At 38.0% G+C, this 22,116-nt stretch overlaps 1 non-coding gene across 1 annotated transcript; it reads left to right on the top strand.

Annotated features, from left to right (window-relative positions):
- Nucleotides 1-17,711: 17,711 nt before the first annotated feature.
- TRNAH-GUG (transfer RNA histidin (anticodon GUG)) lies at nucleotides 17,712-17,783 on the top strand. The gene has a single exon. It is a non-coding gene; the product is annotated as a tRNA-His (tRNA).
- The last annotated feature ends 4,333 nt before the right edge of the window (nucleotides 17,784-22,116 follow it).

Raw genomic sequence — 22,116 nt, 5'->3', positions numbered from 1 at the left:
AGGCCTCAACAAGAGACCTATCTTTGTGAGTCTTAATATCAACTATCCATTCCAAGTGGGGTGAGCTTGATATGCTGGCCCGGGAAGAACATTGGCGTCTAATTGGGCTGCAAGAGATGGATTTATCAAGGTGGATGGCCCCTACGATTATATAGCTATGACTCATTCCAACGCATGGGCTTGAACATTCATGGCGGGAGGATTGGTTACCATAATCTCTCGGGAATATAGAGCATTCGACCTATGCTAGTGGACTTCCATTTGCTTACTAGTGCAGTTTTTTTCTTGCGGCACAGGGAAGCAAGGGCCGTGGATCCATGGGAATGTGTATATTCCTTAGAAGCAGTTGTGCGCAACAAGAAGAGAAGTGTTGAAAGACACGTGCCAGAGAATGAGGACCCTACATCGAAAGGGAATTCCAATCATAGTCGGGGGTGATTGGAATTGCAAGCAAAGAATATTAAGTCGGTATTTGGAGGCACATTTCCTTGAATTCTTTGTGCTGCGCACCGTTGGTTTCAAGCTTACATATCATTCCAAGATGGGCCATGGAAAGTCAAATCTTGACTTTTATGTTTGGAATGACGCTGTGATTTCGAGACTCACAGTAGCGCATATCTTTAGAGCGACTGACATCTTTGACCATTGGCCTGTCACTTGCAAGATGCAAGTAGTTGACGATATAGTAACATGCCTAAACCCCACTACCCCACGTGTGCCTTGTTTCGATGTGAGTAGGGTAGACGCGGTGGCAAGTGCTTTCTTGTCTAGCAATAGATGGGCAACACTATCCAACCTCCATGAGGAGGTAGAGGGAGAGGACCCGCTCCTAGATCACTTCGCAAGAGCCGTCACGAAAACGGTGAAGGCTATCGCACAAGCAAACGGAGTCATGTCGGTTAGATCCCCTTAATTACCTACGAATCGTTTTAGGCTCAACCCCAAGGCACGCCGAGCTATTAACCTGAAAAGGAAGCGTTGGAAGCGACTCAGATCTCACCTTGAGACCTTCGAAGAGTACGTTGAGATTCAGAAACGAGCCAAATAAGCTTGTCGTGGTACTGAGAGCCAGAGCTTCTCTTGCATAATTGCCAAGGGAAAAGGTCTACGAGAATAGATTCTTCAATTGGCATAATTGGTTGCTGTCCATGCATAAGTTTAGTTGGCATATAGCCAGCCACTGAAATGTGAGTAGTTCGGTCAGTCCATAATGCAAAATGTAGCATTTTAGGCCATTCTTTGATCTTTCCTCTACAAGACTTTGCTAGAGCTTTGAGAATAGACTGGTGCCCTCTCTCACTTTTCCCATTGCCTTTAGGGTTGTAAATTGATGTTAAAGCCAACTTAATACCCAATTGAGCAAAGAAGTTGCGTGCCTCATCAGCATCTAACTCTCCTCCATCTGTAGTTACTTACCAGGTTGGCTTATAAATGGTGGAAGCTCCTAAAAGGCATTGTAGTAGTCAGGAATTGGGGTGGGCAAAATGCTCAACCCCTCAAAGATGCTTCTGGAACTCTATAGACGGAACCCCTTGAACTCATGAAGATATGGGAGAGCCACTACTCTGAGGTGTATGACGACCCCCTAGGAACAAGTAACAATGCCGACCACTGGAAGCAAATGGACACATGCGTGCGCCTAAGGCCCCATATTAAGGCCCTGGACATTCCTATTGCGTGGTACGAAGTTTGACATGTGCTTAGGAAACTTAAGAGACACAAAGCCGCATGCATAGACATCATTCCTCCAGAGGTTTTCAAGATTGTATACAAAGATAATGGATGCCATGGACAGAGGGAGATCCCAAAGTCCCCCTATGGGCTAGCGATGTTGAAGGTATTGAATATGATTTTTGAGACTGGTAGGATTTCAAAGGCATTGGAGTCATCCATTGTGGTGTCCATTCTGAAGAAGGGTGATCTTATCGACCCTGACAATTGGCGTGGCATATCTCTAATATCGTTGTTGCTCAAGGTGCTAATGTCGATTGTGGTATCTAGGATCTATAAGGCCCTAAAGAGCTACAAGTTCTTCCTCAAAGCACAAGTTGGATTTCGGGAGCACGAGGAGTGTATCGGACAAGTTGCATGCCTCGAAGAGATCGTGGAGCGACGCTGTGTGGAGGGCAAACCCACGTACGCCACCTTTATCGATTTCAAAAAGGCATACGACACAGTGCCGCACCAAGCCTTGTTTTGCAAGTTGCAGGCTTGCGGAGTGGAAGGACATTGCACACGATTCATAGAGGGTCTATATCAAGCTTCTAAGATAAGGGTGAGGGTGGGAGACCTCTTGTTCGAAGCCATATCAGTGAAGTGAGGCGTATGCCAAGGGTGCCTAGGATCCCCCACCCTCTTTAACATATTTATTAACGATATCATAAACGAGGGTGACGGATTCGGAGTTAGCGCTCCTGGTCTTCGAGAGAAAATTCAGGGGTTACTTTTTGCAGATGATTTGATTCTTATTGTAGAGTCTGTTGAGGAGTTGCAAGCAACATTAAATCGGTTGAATGAGTGGGCAACCAAGTGGGGAATGAGCTTTGGCATATCAAAATGTAACGCTATGGTTTTCTTTGGTAACTTGCAAGCTCTGAGGGATCGGCCACTCTATTTGGGGATCGAACCATAAATAAACAGAGGAGAATGGAATGTATAGAATGAAATAAGGATCACTAGAAGTGGATGTAACATTTGATGAGGAAGAGATGGATGGTAGGGTTGGATTCTTATGAAATGCTTATGGGCTCATGGTAATCTCATGTGCATCATGGTAGAGAGCTTGTAGCCTTGAGTGTGCTAGCTATATTCAATAAAAACATGTTACTTAGACTTGGTATTTAGCTTTTTCCTCTTTTTGTTTTGTGCATGACATGGTATCACATGTAACTAGGCCCTCTTATTGCTTTGCACATGAATATAGGGATGACATTTGAAGGCTTTGGAATGAGTGACAAAGGCCTTATACCTAAAGTAGGCCTCATAAGATGTCTTTACCAAGAATTTAGTAGGAGGTTTATTGTGGTGTGAAGTGTAGTGGCAACAATACCAATCCAAAGAGAATGAAGCATAGAATGTACCATCTCTAACATAGTTCCATTTTCGCTCAACAACATTTTGAGATGGTGAAACAACATTGGCCAACTTTGAAAAAATGACATGTTATTTACAATACTTGGTCAAATTTTGAGAAGTGAAATGCACCTCCAAGGTCACTACAAATTGCCCAAGCCTAATGAGTAGTTTGATTCTCCACAATTTTCTTCCATTTGTGAAAGCTCTCAGATGCCTTTTAACTTGAGCATGCCCAAACATCCATGGGAAAACTTTTTGCAATCAATAGTAGATAGTTGGCTTTTCCTAATGAAATATACGCATGGGGATTGCATAGGTTCATGTGAACAACTTGTAAGGGGGTATTAACACTACAAGTAGTATATTTTTGAAAAGCCTCTCAATGGTTATGGCCTGAAAATCAAAATCAACATCAAATGGTTGGCCTTTCCTACTGAAGTTCATATAGTCAATCCTCCTAATGACTAGTCCAAATGGTATCACTTAAAAATAGTATCCAAATGGCTAGCTCTTGTTTGATGAAGATAACTTAGATCCTGATATAAGTAGGGCCATGCATTGATAAAAAGCAATAGACTTAGATCACAATATAAATAGGCCAGGTGATGAACTCCTAATATCGAGGATGACCTTAGTCTTAAGCTTCCACAGAGAACAAATTGCCTCCTTAAGTTGTTGGGACTAGGGAAGGATGAAGGCGTGCAAATAGATGATATTGGAAGAGAGAGGCAAGGGATGCTCTCTATGTAAAGAGGGAGCACAAGAAGGAATAGAAGTATTGATCTTCCACAGAGAACAAATTGCCTCCTTAAATTGTTGGGACTAGGGAAGGATGAAGGCGTGCAAATAGATGATATTGGAAGAGAGAGGCAAGGGATGCTCTCTATGTAAAGAGGGAGCACAAGAAGGAATAGAAGTAGTAGGTTTTCTACCTTGCTATTCTAGTATCTTATAAATCTACTTCGTAGGTCACAAATCCATAGGGATGTTGCTAATAAAAACTCCACATGAAGATGCAATCACGTTTGAATAAAGATGCTAGTAGAAAAACATGCAACAATAACAAAAAATTGCACCATGGGATCTCTTAAGAAAGAGGACTTGGCAATGATGCTATGAATGCACATACAATAGTAGAGAGAGAGAGAGAGAGAGAGAGAGAGAGAGAGAGAGAGAGAGAGAGAGAGAGAGAGAGAGAGAGAGAGAGAGAGAGAGAGAGAGAGAGAGAGAGAGAGAGAGAGAGAGAGAGAGAGAGAGAGAGAGAGAGAGAGAGAGAGAGAGAGAGAGAGAGAGAGAGAGAGAGAGAGAGAGAGAGAGAGAGAGAGAGAGAGAGAGAGAGAGAGAGAGAGAGAGAGAGAGAGAGAGAGAGAGAGAGAGAGAGAGAGAGAGAGAGAGAGAGAGAGAGAGAGGATGGCCTCAGCCTTGAGCTTCTAAAGAGAATAGATAGCCTAATTGAGCTTTTGGGACTTGGAAAGGATGAAGGCATGTGAGTAGATTATATTAAAAGAGAGACAAGGGATGTTCTCTATGTGAGAGGGAGCAATAGAAGGAATAAAAGTAGTAGGTTTCCTATCGTGATATTCCAACATCTTATAAATCTATCAAATTGGATGATAGTTTGTTAATCACAAGCCCACATGGATGTTGCTAAAGAAACCTTTGCACAAAGAAGATGCAATCATATTTAAATAAGGATGCTGGTAGAAAAAATGCAACAATAACAAAAAAATCGTACCATGGGATCTCTTAAGATGAGGACTTGGCAAGATATCGTGTGTGTATAATAGTTGGGAAGGGAGAGAGAGATATATATATATATATATATATATAAGTATCAAGGATAGCCTCAACCTTGAGCTTTTAGAGAGAATAGATTGCCTAATCGAGCTTTTGGAACTTGGAAAGGATCAAGTCATGTGAATGGATGATATTAGAAGCATTCTCTATATGAGAGGGAATACAAGAAGGAACAAAAGTAGTAGGTTTCCTATCCCACTATTCTAATATCTTATATATCTATCAAATATGATAATAGTTTACTGGTCACAAGCTTGTATGAATTGAAAATTGAAGCAGGAGTGGAAGCATGAACAAAAGCAAGAGAGAAGTAGGAGCTATGGAGATTCAAGTAAGAAAGAGCAAGGCAGTATATGGGAACTCCAACAATCACGATGGATAGCATGCATTCCTTTATTCTATTGTCATGTAAAGAATAAAGAATAAAGTGATAGTGATAGGTGGCCACCACTTGTAGTGTACATGTGTGCAGGTGGTAAACTTAAAGGCAAATGTGTCCAAGTGTAGAAAAAATAAGAAAAAAGTTATAGAAGTACAATGTGTATAGATAATTACAATAGCATGAGGAATAGCATCATCTTCCTAAGGAAGTATATCATTCCATTGGGAGACTTTTAATGAGCAAGTTTGTAGGATTCTTGTCAGTCGAGATCTTAATAGATCTTGGCAAGCTTTATTTACTTGTCTTCAATCACCTCTCTGATGAAGTAATAATAGATATTAATGTGCTTAGTCTTCACATGAAAGACCAGATTACGTGCCAAGTGGCACTCATAGAGTTTGAATGTAATGTAGAAGTCATAGTCATATTAAAATTTGCCACTAGAGACGGCCTAACCATAGAGCCTTTTTGCAAGCTTGAATGGCTACAATGTGTTGGGTCTCTGTAATAGATAAGGCTATGCATTTTTGCACCCTAGAAATCTAAGAAACATAATCTCTAGCATAAGTGAAGACATAGCTAGAGGTGGACTTTCTATTATTTGGATGTCTTGCATAATCAACGTTTGTGTATCTTGCGACACTAGTATTTGGGACACCATAAAAAATGCACATATCTGCAGTGTCCTTAAGGTATCTCATGATATTCTTCACAGCGTCCCAATTTCACCTGCTAGGTGTCGCCATATAATGAGCCACAACTCTCACTGCAAATGCTATGTAAGGTCTAGTGGCTATCATAACATACATCAAGTTGCCCATTGTGGATGCATATGGGATCTTGGCCAGCTTGGCCTTTTTATCGGACTAGAAAAAAGTTGCATGTTCACATGAGAAGGTAATGGGCAGTTGATGGGCTTATCACCATGCATATGGAATTGCTTAAAACTTTATGAATATACTCTTGTGATAAGTAGAGAAGTCCCTTAGAGCGATTATGTGTACCAAGTATATGAGAGGCATACACCATGTCCTTCATCTCAAAGCTCTTTTTGAGTAGAGTCTTCAAAGTATCTAGCTCATCATAAGCACTCCCAACAATTAGCATATAATTAATATAGAGTATCAAAATGATAAGGCTACCATTGCGGGTCTTCTTGGTGTAAAGATACAGGTCCATATCACTGTGGAAATAACCTTGTGAATGTATAAAGGCATCAAACTTATAATGCCATTCCTGAGGTACCATGTTAAGAACAAAAGATGTTTTTACATCCATATGGTACTAGTCTAGATCCATCTGTGCAACCAAGGCCAATACAAAGTGTATGATAGTCATCTTGACCATATGAGAGAATATCTCATTGAAATCCACTCCCTTTTTCTGCTTAAAACCCTTAGTAACCAATTTGGCCTTATATATTGGCTTACGGTGACTAGGGACACTCTTTAACTTGTACGTTCCTTACATGGTGATGCATGTTTTCCATTGGGCAAAGGAACCAAATTCCATATATGGATTTTCTACATTGAATCATATTAAGACTGCATGGCACTCTCCCAAGAGTGACTATCGCCTTTGCACATAGTGTCCATAAGTAAGGGGCTCACCAAAATTTGTCACTATGACATGATGTGTAGAGGGCTCAAAACAATCAAGAGAATGTGAAGCTCTAGTGGAGTGTTTCAAGATTGGTTGTGGGGCTTGCATGACATGTTGTCTTTGCCCAACATCGTAATCCTGCACAACAGGCAGATCTTAGGCCACTACATCAAAACTTGCAATATCCTATCTAACTCAGGCTAGTTGTACTATAATAGGAGGCTCCTTTTGAAAGATCACCATGCGTATCTTAACTACATGCTCTCATATCATATGCATCTTTTCCTCATGGACTATGACATCATGGTTGTGGATAACCTTTTGAATCTACAGATTGCAAAGATGATAGCCCATCTCATCTGCATCATCATATCTAAGAAAGATGCATTTGACAGACTTCAGATCTAACTTATTGTATTTGTCTTTGGGAGTATGACAGAAAGCCTCACATTTAAGACACGCAAGTATGCATATGAGGGAGGTTTACCAGACCATATCTCCTTTGTAACTCTACCACAAAGAGTGGTGCATGGGGATCTATTAATTAAATGAATGGTAGTAGTAACTACCTTAGCCCAAAAATACTATGATACCCTACTTAACTAAGCATATTGTGGAACCGTTCTTGAGTAGTCTAGATCATACACTTTGTAATACCATTCTGGGATGGGCTATACGGGACAGTCAATTGACGCTTAATAACCCTCTTATCACAAAATTGCTTAAATGCCTTAGAGACATATTCATCCCCCTTGTTAGATCATAGGCATTTCAACCTATGCCCATATTGATTCTCAACCATAGTAAGAAAGTGCTGAAAAGTGGGTAACAACTTTGACTTTTGCTTAATAGAATAGGCCCAAATCTTACGTGAATAATCATTAATAAATGTGATAAACTACTTAGCACCACCTAGTGTGTGATTGACATGGCATGGGACCACAAACAGATGAATGAACAAGAGCCAAAGGCTCACCCATACACCTATATAGAGCCATAATTTTTATGAGAGTTATGCATTTGCTTGCCATATAAACAATGATCATAAGATTCCGAACATGAGTAGTTAAGAGGTAGCAAATACGGCAAATGAGTGAGCACTTTCATTTCTTCAAAGGAACATATGCCCAAGATGATGATGCTAAAGAGATACATGAGGAAGATGAGTCATAGCCAAAACATGATCAATGGAGCTAGATACAAGCAAGGGATATAAGTTACCAACCTTGGCACCTCTAGCAAAAGAAGACTACCATGAGTAATTTTCAATGCAGAATTACAAAAAGAGACATGATACTTGTCATCATCCAAATATCTAGCAGAGATAAGACTTTTAGTCAAAGCCCATGCATGATGTACATCATGAAGTACAAATGGAGCATTAGTACCAAAGTAAAATCTCACATCACCTATGCCAACAATGTTGCATACATGATCATCACTTAGTCTAACTGAACCTGTAACAGTGCAATAGGTATAAAACTAATGAAGATGCAGGGTAACATGGAAAGAAGCCCCTGAATCAAGACGCTAACACTGAGAATAAGTAGATTGAGCAACATCAAGTAATTGTGTAGCATCAAGTGATAAGGAGCAAGTATGTAACCATGTAAGTTGTATTCCATGACATTTACCTATTGTATCTTAACATTGGACTTAGGAATAATGCTACAATTATCAGAAGATTTGGCATTATTTTGTGCTTTCCCTTTGCCTTTTTCATGCCTATCATTATGCATCTCATGGCCCTGCGGCCTTATGTGACCCTACTGCCCATAATAATGACAAGTAGGAGAGGACTTAGGACCATGGGACTTACATCGTGATTGTCCATGAGACTTAGACTTTCCCCTAGTGGGTTGTAAGTCTCTCTACCATAATTATTATTTCCATTACCACCAGATTTGCCTCTCATTGTAAGTGCATGATAAGTACAAGTTGCATCAACATTCTTTGTGTTTACCTCTTGTTTAAGCAAAGCACTCTCTACATTCTTAATCAGAAAGCCACCTTTTCGGGAGGATTTGCACTCATAGCAATGTAGAATGTATCCCAAGACTCAGGTAGTGTGATAAGCAAGAAAAGAGACTTGACATTCTCCTCAAACTTAAGGCCCTATAAAGTAAGCTGACTGAAAATGGAATGAAACTCATTTAAATGAGAAGACATAGATTTTTTTTCTTCATATGAAGGTCAATGAGTTTCTTAAGTCAATACAATTGTGTTGTAGGACTCTGCTTATCATAGAGATCACAATTTTTTTTCCATAATGCATAAGCACTACCGTAAGTCTCAATGACATTGAACTATACCTACTTTGACAATGATAAAATATTGATAGACTTGCATAGCTCATCAAGCTCTTTCCATTCCTCTGCATCATAAAGTTCCAACTTTATGCCCTCTAATTTAAGTGGCTTGACTTGCTTTTTTTGCACCAATACTTGCTAAATCTAAGTCTTCTAATATTGGAATGTATTGCCATCAAACTTCTCTATGTTGAAGATAGCACTATCATTAGAAGCATTTGAAGCACTTGAAGTACCTACCACTATATGTGCCAAACAAAGAGAGTGTAGGATGCTATAATAACATCAAATCAATCCTGAAACCAAGCAAAAAAGAGTGTAACAGGAGGAAGATTGAGCTAATGCACTGTTGTCCACAAGTAGGAAGTTCTAGAGTATTGAATATAAGTGTCTATTCTCAAAAGAATAACTAAAAATTGATTTTTAGTGTGGCTATTCATAAAATTGCAGTTAATCACCATGTAACTGTAGGTAAACATGTAAAAGAATAAGCTTCCACTACTAGGGAAATCCATGTAGCAACCGAGATGTACAATGCAACTAGCAATGCAAAGACAAAACATAGACCATTGAGTACCAAAGACTGTTGAAACATCCAAGGTGTTAGGCACATAGATACATACTACAATACATGCCAAGTATGTATCCACCATTGACAACCCACTAACAAATAAGTAGTACAAGGTGTTGAAGTCAAAGATAAATCAATCCACTGTCTTTATAGTGACATTAGATGCATAAACTAATGAAGTATAAGAGAGTCTCCCATTGACTCAAATGAACCAAGCTTTGCACAAGAAATACCAAGTACTCCCACTAGAGAAAATTTGGAGTATCCAAAGTAGAAATGAAAGCTCAATGCATAGAGCTATAGCATCCAATTACCCAAAGTACATCATGTATACATGTATGAGCATAAACCTTCAATAATTCTTCAAGCCTATGAGTGAAAATCACTAAAGCAAATAGCCATTTCCTAAATGCAACTAATTGAGCTCAAATCCAAGATATAGAGCTCAACATAAGCATATTCGAGTATAAAAAATTAGTGCCAAACATCAACATAACCATGTAGCATACTAGAATAGCATGTAGTCATTCAATATATAGACATTGGAGCCAAATGAGAACGAGAGGAGATGTTGTATGTCAATGAAAGGTTACCTAGATAGGACGGACAGTCACAGCAACATGAACAACCTTGGAGCTTGTGTTGGCTATTCTTAATATTAGTTGTTCTCAACAAGGCTCAACTAAGCGTGAGGAAGCTCCTCTAGTTTGGGACAAGTCTTAAAGGTAGGGAAACCAATGTGTACCTCAAATGGATTGAAATGGGATTGCCACGAAAGCTATAAGCAAGCTCTTCTTCCTGCATTGAATGCAATGTTAGTGAAGCTCTGTGAAATCCCCCTTCACCTTATTCTATTGTCATGTTAATATTGTAGATATGTTAAGTGTCCCTCTTCCCTTCAAGACTCTATATACTTAAAGCTAATATTGCCTTGACATGAAACATTCTTTTTTTGAAAATTTTCAAGAGATACATGCCACTAACAAGGCTATCAAAGCACTGATTTAAGTAGATAGGAACCATTCTAGCAAATTTAGAGTGACATGACTTTGTATGTTTGCTACTATCAAGACTTACAATCCTAGAGGAGCATGACATAGACTAGGATTCATATTTGAAAATGCCACAAATTATTTTCTTCAAGGATAGGGCAAAGTAGTTTATAGTTAATACATTGGTAGGCCTATGGCCATACATAGAAGAAAGGAGTCAAATGCATTGCTAATTGATTGATCAAGATGTATATTGTAGTATTTTGCAAAAGCCAAAAGGTCATAAGATTTGAGGTTATGATTGTTGGCTGATTGGTGCATTGTTTTTCCATAGGTCAAAACCATATAGGATCTAAGAAGTTGATTCGACTATTACAAATGGTACCTATGATAAATGCTTCTAACATAATTGAGGGTTGAAAATTTCTCATAGCTGCATTAAGGGAAATGCCTCTCCTTAGGTCTACTACCTTGTAAAACTAGCTAGGAAGGTCATCTTAAAAGGAAATAATATAGTGCTCAAGAATATTCATTGAAGCATCATATTTGATTGGTTATGCTTACACACGAACTAGAATACATTTTTTTGGTTGCACAAATGAGTAAAATCTATTTTGATGTGATTGGTCTAGATGGATGGTGCATTCCTTTTCACTAGGATACCTTAAGACATGATTTTAGGTATGCATACATTCACACCCTTTGGAATATTGGAAGACTTAATTGTTGGAACCCATGTCTTAGGTCAAGGAAAGGCCTCATTTGTCTTAGGTCACTATCACTTATGATTATACAATCCTTATTCCCTATCCATGATTCACAACATGCAATCAAGTTTTGACCATTATAAGAATTTTAATGGTGGAAAGATTTGCTTAAAGAATATTCATCGTGCATTTTTCCAAGATCAACACAAGTTTTTCTAGCCCTTTTTTGGTGCATGCATAGAACATGTCTAACATACCAAATTGGATAGCAATCCAAGTGACCATTTCAATAATAATTTTAAAGCATCATATATGCTCTAAATTCTCTATAAATTTAGCACACAAATATGTCCCCAAATGCATTAAACTTAAAATACCCAAGATTTTAAACCCTTTATCATAGTGGTAATATAGAGAAAGACACGTAGTGTTTTATTAACTAGAAACACAATAGTAATGTAGTCATGCTTATAGTAGATAATCACCCTACACTTCATAGTCCTTGCATAGAGATTCTTATTGCTTGCTATAACATTCTACACTTCTTTGTTCACAAATAGCCCAATAGTGCATCTTAGGCCACCAAGACTAGTTTCTTGCCAACTAGAAATAATAGAAGCAATTGTTAGTACCTACCACCAATTTAACAAAAAACAATAGCCTAAATATGATCATGAATAATAAGCCAAAAGTACTTTTGATTTGGGTATATTTAATGTATCTAATCACATAAGTGTTTTTTCCTATTTTCCTCATTACTCATCCTTAAGAAAAGTGTCAACAATAGTCTAGGGGCTCAATAATAATACAAGGCCAACCCTATAGATATAAAATATAATGACCAATATAACATTTCTAAAAAATAGAAACTACTAGTAAATGAATTGTCTTTGCTAAATAATACATGCTCCAACACTCATGCTTCAATCTTACATGTTGTTCTCATGAGGAGCTACCATTTACATTCAAACAAATAGGATGTAATCATTCAAACAATGAATGTAGATAAATAAGCTTTTCCAAATAGAATGATACTGCTTCGACCTTGCATCTAGTTTTGATCTTGGCTATGAAGTGGGGTTCACCAAGTTGTGCAAAAATTCTCGACATAACTAGCAAAGTTGTCACAAAGGAGAAAGAAGGAACAACCTATATGAGCTAAGTGATCTTATAGCAATTGCTAATGTAGACACAAGTAAACTTTGGCATGAAATATTTGGTCTCATTGGATTTGGAATGTTAAGGAGATGCATAAGCAAGGTATGGTTCCTCACCTACATGTGGTACATGAAATGAAGGAGCTGTGTGAAGGTTGGATGATAGGCAAGCAACAGAGAAAGGCATTTCCATAAGAAAGTAAGAATAGAACAAAGGCTCCTCTAGAGTTGGTACATGTTGACTTATGTAGTAAAATGCCTACACAAGCCTTGAGGAATCTCTTGTTTTATATTGGTCATCCGTGACTACAATAGAAAGATGTGGGTGTACTTTCTTCAAGATAGAAAGTATAAGATATCATAAGGCTCAATGTTTTGATAGGTTTAAAGAATGGTACTTCTTGAGAATCAAACACATCAAAGTGTGAAGAAGTTTAGAATAGATGGTGATGGTGAGCTTAACTCAAGCAGTTTGAAGAGTTTTGTAAGAGCAAAGGGATTAAATGTCAATTGACAATGCCTTATATACCTCAATAGAATGGTATTGTTGACACATCAAAATTGCACCATTATGGAAATAGCAAGGTATATGCTTAAGCACAAGGGATTGCCTAACCAATTTTGGATTGAAGCTATTAATATTATAGTCTACATTCTTCATCAAAGTTACACAAAGGCTCTTAAGGGAAAAACGTCTCATAAGGCATATACTAGTAAGAAACCATCTATCTCACATTTTGAAACTTTAGATGTGAATTTTGTACACATGTAACAAAGGATAAAAGGAACAAGTTAAAATCGAAAAGAGCAAAATGGATATTCTTGGGTTATATATGAGCAAATGTCTCACAAATTGTATGAACAAGGGTTTAAAGAAGATCATAACAAGCAGTGATGTGGTATTCAAGGAGCAACCACATATAGTGAAGAAGGAAAATGCAAGCTCTTCCATTTTATCATCCAACAGAGTAGTCCACTTAAACCTATCCTAAGAGCTATCACTAAAAGGTAGAGATTGAGTTGAAGTACACAAGTAGAAGCAAGAGCAAAGCAAGAGCTATGGGGGATGAAGTAAGAGAGATAGACATTATATGTGGAAACTCCAATGGTCACAATGTGTGACTGACCTTCCCTTATTCAATAGTCTCTGAATGAATAAAGAATAAAGTGACAATGATGGGTGCTTGCCACCTACAGTGTATAGGTGCGCGATTACAATGTGTATAGTAAATACAAGGTGGTGTAGGCATAGACACCTTAGTATGTACTTATTGTCATATATGTGGATGATCTTATTATTACAGGTGATTATGAAGACATGATCCATTAGACTTGAAAGGCTTTGAGTTTCAAGTTTGAAATAACAAATTTGGGCTTGTTGCACTGTTACTTAGAGATTCAAGTCTAACCAAATCTTTATCTCTCAAAAGAAGTATGCATGGAAGATCTTGAAAGCGTTTGGCATGATAGAGTGCAAGGAGATAGCAATGCTTATGGAAGTCAATGAGAATTTATTCGTTGAGGATACATAATCACTAATGAACATTAGAAGGTACAAGAAGTTAGTTGGCAATCTTATCTACTTTTGCAACACTAGGCAAGATATCCATTTTTTTGTTGCTATTTTGAGCGGATTCTCAAACAAACGACGAGAAATTCATTGAAAAATTGGGATGTGGGTGCTCAGATACTTGAAGGGAACTCTTGACTATGGTATCACATGCAGCTCCAAAAGTTCTCTTGCGGGGAATTGTCACTTAGACTTAGCAAGTGATAGCGATTCCAGGAAGCTAGTTTCAAGATATTATTTCTATTTGGATTTTGGAACCTTCTCTTGGATTAGTAAGAAGCAACCAAGAGTAGCATTGTCTTCAAATGAAGAAGGGTACAAGGTAGCTTGTTTTGCTGCTTGTAAAGAAGTATGATTAAGGAGAATCCTATGACAAATGGGAGTGCAGGATAAAGATCCAACAACCCTAAGATGTAACAATAAGAGTTACATTGCCATTGCCAAAAATCCAGTGTTTCATACGTATATTAAACACATAAAAATCCAATATCACTATATGTATGATTTGATCAAGGATGGGAATATAGAACTTGTTTATTGTCGAATAGAGGAGACGAGTAGATATCTTCACCAAAGATTTTACAAAGAATTCGCTTTGAGTTTATTTCAGAGACTTGATATTGGGTCAAGGATGTAGTTCATTTCCATGTGGACTTAAAGGGGGGGAGATGTTAGATATACTCAATGCCCCACCCTCATAAGCGGCCACTAAGCTACAAGGTATGGGAGTTATCAAGATCCCCTATTTTGGGATTTGAGGCCTGCGGAAGTAACTCTTGGGGCTGGGGGGTCTCAGGGGGACTAGCAACTCCCTTGATGGGGGTCTTAGAATAGCACTCTTGGTGGCGGTAAAGAAGGATATATTTCTCGACCAACTAGGAAAGGCTCATAATATGGTCAAACAGGCTAACCAGTCCACCTTTCCAAAGCCATAACCAATCTATCTTTCACCTAGTCAAAGCTCTTCCAGCTAGCCTTAAGCTCTTTGCTTATCATCTATTTCGATTGCCATCTAAGCTTCACAGTGGAAGTGCATGGGTAGATATAATCATATTTATATTACTTTTTTTTGGAATTAAAGAAGTTTATGTTCTTTTCATATTGGCCATGTATTGTCTACTCCTTGCTCAGATTTTGTTCACTACATTGTGTCAAATTTTTATAGTCAACTAGAAATTTGATTAGCATAGATTTGTGGTTTAAATAAGGCTATTCTTTGCTTTGTTGTGATTCAATGCTTTATGGAGAGTTTCAACATCATGAAAGGCTAGCTATTTATAATGTCTTGAACCATTCCATAGTTAGAACTTACAATGTTGTCACAATAGCATATTAACTCCAAATAGAAGACCACAAACTCCCATTTCAATCCAACATGTGCCTTGACATTCTATTATTAGTGAACTTGCTTTGCTAGCACTTCTAGTTAAGGTAATGCTTAATTGATGGTTGGGGGAGCAAGGTTGTGTTTGACGAGGAAAATTAACCCCAAAGTGGTTTTTTTTTGTTTTTTCATTTTATGTTTTTTGCACAATATATTAAAGAAGTTGTGTGTTTTCCTCAAGGTGAGGAAGTTTGTTTCAAAATGTCCTTTGTATTGGCAAGAAGCTTGTGTTGTTTTGTCAGATATATATGTGAGATGCATTGTGTTTCCTTTTCATTGTAGGTTCCTTCTTTTGTCTCTATTCCATGTGTTTCTCTCCAAGTAGTTTATAGAGCCCATTGTTGGGGCTAGCTCCACCCCTAAATGGGATGGAAACATGAAGGGTATCTTGCAAGCTACCATTTTTGCTAGTAGCTATGGAGTTTTTAATTTCATTGTGCACAAAATGGGCCTTGTCATTAGAGTGCATCCAATCATCTCAAGTTTGCTTCCAACCATCTAGTAAACATTACATAAACTATGTGAAATCCCCTTATCATTATGTACACTAAAAGTTCTCTTAATGCTTTGAGAAATTGTGCTAGGTAGGGTACTATATCCAAGCTTAGGAGCCTATTCAAGAAATGTGTTGGATATTGAGTTTGAAGCTTTTGGAGAAGGATATAGGGTAGTGGCTCTAAAAAAAAATACAAGGCATTGGTTGTCGATTTAACTTCAAGGAAATGATTTGAGACAATCAGAGGGTAGCAAAATCAAGATATGATGCATTTGCCAGAGAATGCTATTAGTGTAACAATAATGGGAAATGTGGAGAAATTAAGCTTGACCTTTTTGGTAAACTTTATTGTGTGATTGTGCATATGTGTGAGTATTACAAAAACCAAGCTTTGATTGTATGCCATCTTGTTTTGAATGATCAGTTCTTCAAGGATTGGAATCACTAGCCATTTTTATATGTATCTTCCTCTTTACTACTTAAAATGTCCTCAAGCACATTGCACTGATTAGCTTGTGCTAAGTATCCACGAACATTAAGATAGTGTACCGACTATTATTAACTTGGAGGGCTAGGTTGCTCTTATGATGTCCTCAAACGCAGTGTACCACTTAGCTTGCGAAGTGTATGTGGACAATAAGATTGTGTGACAATTGCATTTAGTGTTATTAGCATTGCTTATTGGTGATGGTGGTTAGGTGATCCTTGGGGGGACTAGGTTGTTCTTGAAAGAGAAAAGTATCCCTGTGTGGTGCCTAAATTTTTTTCGTGGGTTCCTTTTTCTTGATCTATGTTCATCCTTTTCTTTGTTGTTTTTGTGGGTGTGTGTTTTGAGCTTGCATGGTTGAGTGATAGGCTAAAGTAGTTGCATACTGTATCCAAAGTGCGGAGGCTAGTTTTGAATTGTACTCTATGTTGGTAGGGAGATTGTGTTCATTGCAACAATTTAGAGGCTTAGGTTCTGGATGACTTGCGTGAGCAGGTATGTATACAAAAATTTTGGTCTTTGAAATGCATTGTGTTTCTATTTTCTATTTGACCATAATGCAATCTATACATTTTACAACTCATTAAAACAACCACATTTAACAGTACCACATAGAAACCAATGCATACAAAGTTCGAGATAGTAACACAAGAAGGAAAAGGGGTTATTTTATCTCGCATTTCCCTATAGTTTTCAACACCATGAGCTTCTATGGGGGAGGGAATGCATACCTAGCTTCCTCATAGAAGCTCATGATGTTGTTGTCAAATCACAATGTGGCAAGGAAAGTGAGAATTTGTCCCAAATGTCTTGTGCAACGTACGAAAATGGACCAACCTACCAAGGAAGCAAACAATCACGCAGCTCAGCAACCACAAACCAAGAACTAACACAACGAGCGCATGGCAATTCTACAGGCCGAGTGGCTCCTGGATATTTAATTAATTTATTGTTTAGAGAGAGGGAGGGGCTAAGAATTAAAGCTCGTAGGTTCGCATGACATGGACCTTAAAGGCGGGAGCTTGGGCCCGCGTAAACACATCACTAATCGTTTTAAGACCTGCACGTTTCAGCCGTGCTCCAATGCCACCGGGGTATTCGGATTTCTAGCTGTCGTTCTTGCCGCGAAAAATGTGTGTATAGTTAAAATTTTTATGTATGTAGATGAAACTCTTCCATAATGTGGCTGTAGTTTAGTGGTTAGAATTCCACGTTGTGGCCGTGGAGACCTGGGCTCGAATCCCAGCAGCCACAGTCTTACCTAATCCCGGGCAACAATCGTTTTGCCACTTCAACTATCTAATTATCTTTTTCCATTTCCCACTTCAAGTGTAGATTTATCGAATGTTTCCCACCTCAACTATCTATTTATCCTTTTCATTTCCCACTTCAACTATAGATTTATCCTTTTAATAGCCTTCGAAACCTAACTCTAGTAGTATAGTATTAAAAACTTATTTCATTGAACTAAATCTTCTCTTATTGCCACTTCAACTCTAGATTTATTTTTTAATATCCATCAAATCCCTGACTAAATAGTATAGGGCAATGAAAACTTATTTTGTTGAGCTAAATTCTCAAATTTTTTAATATGGAATGGATAACTGTATTTTGCCATTTCAACTTTAGATTTATTCTCTTTGTTGCCTTTGAACCCTAGGTTCGATAGTATGTGGCAACGAAAAACTTATTGTATTGAGCTAAATACTCAACCCTTTCATTGATAAGACAATAGTTATATTAAGAAGTGAAAATCTTTACATCATCCAATCAACTAAACCTTAGTACCACTAGCTCTAGAATTTTTCTCTAAATAGCCTTGGAATCCCTACCTTTAATAATATAAGGAAAGGAAAACCTTAGTTTATTGAGTTAACCCCTTATTTTTTTAAATGATGCAAGAATAATTATATTAAGTAGTGAAATTCACACTATCCGAAAATAGATCATATGCTTTTTTGAACAACTTAGAGACCATCTTATATAGGACTTTTTTGACTAGCTAAGTCATAATAGTAGCACCAATCAACCAAAAAACTTTGGTAGCTAAATCAATAGATGCATCAGGAGGCTTCTCCTTTTGAAGACCAATATTTCATTTTGACCAACTGAACCTTTTTTATTTGCAATGTTCATATCCCATGTATTCCTTAACTCTACATTCAGGTTTCCTCTATCACCAAGGACTTGCTTCTAGTTAGCATAGTTATGTTACCCACTTGTTTTAGTAGATTCATAAACTTAAGCAAAAAAGATTTTGAATTTCTTAAAATTTTAGAAAACATGGTAAAAAAAGATTCCCTTCATCCCTTTGTCAAAATACATAGAGAGATGAAACCTCATTGTATTTGTAGAGTATTTGCTTTGTAAAAGGTCTTCTATGACAACCCTCCATAAAATACATTAAGTCTTGAAGAAAGGAGTAGCACTCCAAGCATTTTTCAAATTGTTCTTCTAATGCACATAGCACCACTAGGCACAATATTGTATCTCTCCATTGTCTTGAGAATCCATGTGCTATTTGATTCTTCAATGTCAATCCTTTTCTTTAGAAGACCAAGTTGCTTCCCATTACCATTGATTCATTGTGTAAGGGAACCCTCTATCATAAGCAACATAGAAGGTGGACCAATTTTTATTTTAGCCATACTGATAACCCTCTACAACTAAGTTGCCTTTGCAAAGCACATATTGATTTGAAATTTCAAGTCATCAACCTCTATAAATTTGGTACTTTCGACATCCCATACATCCACCCATGCCTAATGCCCTTCTTATTGAGAGATATAGAAAGCTTAAGGTTCATGGTTCTTGGCTGCTACAATGTTTGTTACATGCCCACTCATGCAAAATCGGACCTGGTAGTCATACTTGACTTTTGGATCACTCTTAGCTCATTTTTGCTCTCTTTTTCTCACTACTGTGATTTATTATTACAACAAGCTATTTTATGCATACTATGATGTATTTACTGAGCTTAATCATGTCATTTTGATGTACTTTTGGCACTATTTGGTGGCCAATTGGTCATTTTAGTAGTTTCTCTTATTTTCAACTTGTTTTGGCAGTGGTTTTGACATGTTTACTGTTAAACAAGAAGCTATTTCCTACATAGTTTGCCTCTTCTTGACTCATTATGGCTGGTCATCTCAAAGATACGGCTTTGTTTAACATTGCCAAGTTGGATGGCCAACTATGGCTACTGAAAGTCTCAAATATGGTAGGTTTTGGTGTAGAAATTGCAAATTAAGACACTAAGAAACAAATATATTAAACTCGAGAACATGGATGATGATGATTGGGCTGATTTAGATGCACTATGCGAGTCCATTATCATTTTATCACTCTTTGAAGAGGTCCACAATAATTTTGTTAAAGATGAAGATTAGAGTGCATGGAATCTATGCAAGTCCATTATCATTTTATCAGTCTTTGAAGAGGTCTAGAATAATTTTGTTAAAGATGAAGATCAGAGTGCATGGAATCTATGGGAAAAGATTCAAGAACTTTATGCAAAGCAAAGCCTTGCTTCCCAGATGTATTGGCTTAAAGAGTTGACAGATCTCCACATGAAGGAGGGGACCCCATTGTTTGCTCACTTTATCCAGCTTCATTCTATCATGAAGAATATGCTTCAATAGGGTATTGAGTTTTAGGATAATTTTCATCCTTTGTTTCTACTTGGCACTTTACTTGAGTCTTGGGATGTATTTTGCACTGCAATCTCTGTACCAACAAACTTGATGGGTTGAAATTGAAAGATGTAGAGAGTGCTCTTTTGACTGAAGAAATTAACAGGAAAAATAATGATTTTCCCATATTTTACATGCTTTATCCATTAGAGGTGGCAAAAGTGGCAAGAAAGATAATGATCCTCCATCGGAAGGACTCTCAAAAGTCCCAGTCTAAGTCTAGTGGATGCAGCAAGTCTCGTGGATGCACGTAGTCCTTATCTTACATGCCATTATTGTGGGAAAACAGGACACATACAGACACAGTGTCATAAGATGCACGATGATAAGCGCAAAGAAAAGGGGAAAGAAAAAGTGCAAGAGAAATCCAATGATCGTAACATTATACCTACAAAGTCCAACATAAAGATTGAGGAGATAAATGTCATGTAGCTTGAGGAGTTCGATGGTGACTACATCTTAATAGCCTCTTGATGTGATGCCTCTTAGTTGACAGAGGCTTAGTTTATGCATGCACAATGTTGGCTCTTGGATTCGAGTGCATCTTTTCATGTGACCCCCTACCGTGAGTGGTTTCATACCTATCGCAATGTATCTAGTACTATGCACTTAGTGATGATCGATCTCTTGCTATTGTTAGCATTGGTGATATCACTCTCTAGTGGTCCTCTGGTAGCACTTTTGTTTTGCATAATGTATATCATATATCCACACTGACTAAAAGCCTTATGTCTACTGGGCAGCTTCATGGCAGGTTATCATAAATGCTTTGGTGATTCTGCATGGAAGGTAACTCGTGGCATGCTTGTTTTTGCAAGAGGTGTTAAGTCTGGTTGCCTCTACCCCTTGGTTGTTGTATTTGGTACTATTGACCATGTTTTGTTAGTGGGTTCTATCCCACATGAATCTCTTTGGAATGCTCGTCTTGGACATATGTTGCTTAAGGGAATGAAAATACTTAGTGCTTTGTAGTATCTTCTGCCTACTCGCATTTTGAGTCGGGTGATCATTGTTTATATGGTAGGAAGACTAGTAATTCGTATAAAAAGTTTGGTATTCCATGCATGGATGAGCCTTTGGCTCTTGTGCACTCATATTTATGTGGACCCATGCCTTGTCAGTTCGGGGTGTGAAGTACTTTGTCACATTTATTGATGATTATTCACATAAGGTTTGGGCTTATCCCATAAAGTAGAAATTTGATGTCTTGGCCATCTTTTAGCATTGACTTGCTCTTGTCGAGAATCAGTCTAGGCATAGGTTGAAATGCCTAAGGACTGATAATAGGGGTGAGTATATCTCACGTGTCTTTGAGCAGTTTTGTGATGAGCGGGGTATTAAGCGTCAATTGACTGCCTCTTACAGCCCTCCTCAGAATGGTATGATTGAGCATATGAATAGGAATATTCAAGAGAGGGTCCATAGTATGCTTAGCCAAGTAGGCTTACCACAACATTTTTTGGTTGAGGCAGTCTCTATTGCCATGTATCTCATTAATAGGTTACCTTGCAGTGGTATTGACTTCCAGGTTGTAGAGGAGGTATGGACAGGAAAGCCTCCCTCATATGCTCATTTGTGTGTCCTTGGATGTGAGGCCTTCTACCATGTGCCCAAGGATAAATGCAATAAGGTGGGTTGGTTACAAATGCACGAGAGCCTTTCACCTATGATGAGGCTATGTGCAGGGGTGATAATCAATCTTGGGGGAGAGGGTTATGCAGTCTGAGATTGACTCGTTGCATAAGAATCGTAAGTGGGATTTGGTTTCCTTGCCTAGTGGCAAGATGGCTTTGCCTTGCAAGTAGGTGTACAAGTTGAAAAGTACCCATGGACACCCCATGCCAACATACAAGGGTAGATTGGTAGCAAAGGGTTTTAAGGAAGAGCATAGTGTT

The sequence above is a fragment of the Lygodium microphyllum genome, chromosome 3 (genome assembly GCF_053477565.2).
Source record: "Lygodium microphyllum isolate KBCC chromosome 3, Lygodium_microphyllum_v1.1.10, whole genome shotgun sequence".
In the NCBI taxonomy this organism is placed as follows: Eukaryota; Viridiplantae; Streptophyta; class Polypodiopsida; order Schizaeales; family Lygodiaceae; genus Lygodium; species Lygodium microphyllum.
This window is presented reverse-complemented; position numbering and strand designations above follow the sequence as displayed.